Here is a 2,026-nt window from a genome sequence, read left to right as displayed (position 1 = left end):
CTCCATGTTCTGAGAATAAGGTCACATTGTGCTATCACCATGACACCTGCCGCAGCAGGCTCACCTATCCTCACAGCCTGTTGGGGTACTGGGCTCTCAGTATTTCTATATTCCCTTTGGTGCCACTAAAACAATCAAAATGAAGCAGAAACCCTAAGGAGGAGACTTGTGCTTTGTTGGTATCATGTTGAACTGCTGATTAACAATACTGAGGGTTTTTGGTTGATCCTTTGTACGTTTAGTGTGTGTGTGTGTGTGTGTGTGTGTGTGTGTGTGTGTGTGTGTGCATGCGTTCCTGTGTGTGTGCTATGGAGAACCTTTGGAGGTCAAAGGACAACTTGCAGGTATCAGTTCTACTTTTCCTCCTGGAGATCAAACCCAGGCTGTCAGGTTTGGCAGCAAGCACCTTTACCCACTGAGTCATTTCATTGGTCCCATAATTCTATTTTTTTTTTAATATTTTTATTACATATTTTCCTCAATTACATTTCCAATACTATCCCAAAAGTCCCCCATAGTGCCCCCCACTTCCCTACCCACCCATTCCCATTCTTTTGGCCCTGGCATTCCCCTATATTGGGGCATATAAAGTTTGCAAGTCCAATGGGCCTCTCTTTCCATTGATGGCCGACTAGGCCATCTTTCGATACATATGCAGCTAGAGACAAGAGCTCCAGGGTTCTGGTTAGTACATCATGTTGTTCCAACAATAGGGTTGCAGATCCCTTTAGCTCCTTGGGTACTTTCTCTAGCTTCTCCATTGGGAGCCCTGTGATACATCCAATAGCTGACTGTGAACATCCACTCCTGTGTTCCATAATTCTATTTTTAAAGATTTATTTATTTCTTTATTGTAAGTACACCGAAGCTGTCTTCAGACACTCAAGAAGAGAGCGTCAGATCTTGTTATGGATGGTTGTGAGCCACCATGTGGCTGCTGGGATTTGAATTCAGGACCTTTGGAAGAGCAGTCAGTGCTCTTAACCACTGAGTCATCTTTCCAACCCCAGGCCCCCCCTAATTCTAATTTTAAAACTTGAGTATTTCTCTGTTCTATGGGTTTCCTTTGCTTCTCCATAGAATCTTGCACGTCTTTGGTTAATTTATTCTGGACTCTCCCTATTGCTCTCAACATAACTTCTATCTCTATTGACATTTTGTCCTCTAATCCTTTAATGAATGACATTAATCGGTTTTCTAAAACAAACCAGCCTTAGATTCCTAACAGTCACTGAACTTAGACTTGTTTCAGCCTGGTTGGCCAGCAAGCTCCCGGGATCTTGCCTGCCTCCACCTCGCCAGCATTAGGATTGAAGGTAGATACTTTTACAGCCATCTAACTCAGGTCTGCATGCTTATGTGCCAAGTACTTTACCTACTCTACTGGCTGGTTTTATGTGTCAACTTGACATAGGCTGGAGTTATCACAGAGAAAGGAGCTTCAGGTGAGGACATGTCTCCATGAGATCCAGCTGTAAGGCATTTTCTCAATTAGTGATCAAGCAGGGAGAGTCCCTTGTGGGTGGGACCATCTCTGGGCTGGTAGTTTTGGGTTCTATAGGAGAGCAGGCTAAGCAAGCCAGGGGAAGCAAGCCAGTAAGGAACATCCCTCCATGGCCTCTGCATCAGCTCCTGCTTCCTGACCTGCCTGAGTTCCAGTCCTGACTTCCTTTGGTGATGAACAGCAATGTGGAGGTATAATCTGAATAAGCCCTTTCCTCCCCAACTGCTTCTTGGTGTTTTGTGCAGGAATAGAAACCCTGACTAAGACACCTACTCAGAAATAGGCCAGTCCCTTCTATTCTTCCTCAGTCTCTTTTTTGTTGTTGTTGTTATTTCTAGAAATTCATTAGGCCTGCATTTTCTAATGTGAGCACAGCATTATTCATACTAAATTTTAATTTTTCTTTTACTTGCATTTATTTTTGTTGCGGCCCGCCCGCGGTCCACAACACGAATGGTTCACTGAGAATGGCAGTTCCCTGCAAAGAGAGGAATCTAGACGGGGCGGAAGAAAAGAATGAAG

Source organism: Mus caroli, chromosome 12 (assembly GCF_900094665.2).
Source record: "Mus caroli chromosome 12, CAROLI_EIJ_v1.1, whole genome shotgun sequence".
Lineage (NCBI taxonomy): Eukaryota > Metazoa > Chordata > Mammalia > Rodentia > Muridae > Mus > Mus caroli.
The sequence above is the reverse complement of the archived record's forward strand: the minus strand, read 5'-3'. Positions refer to the sequence as shown.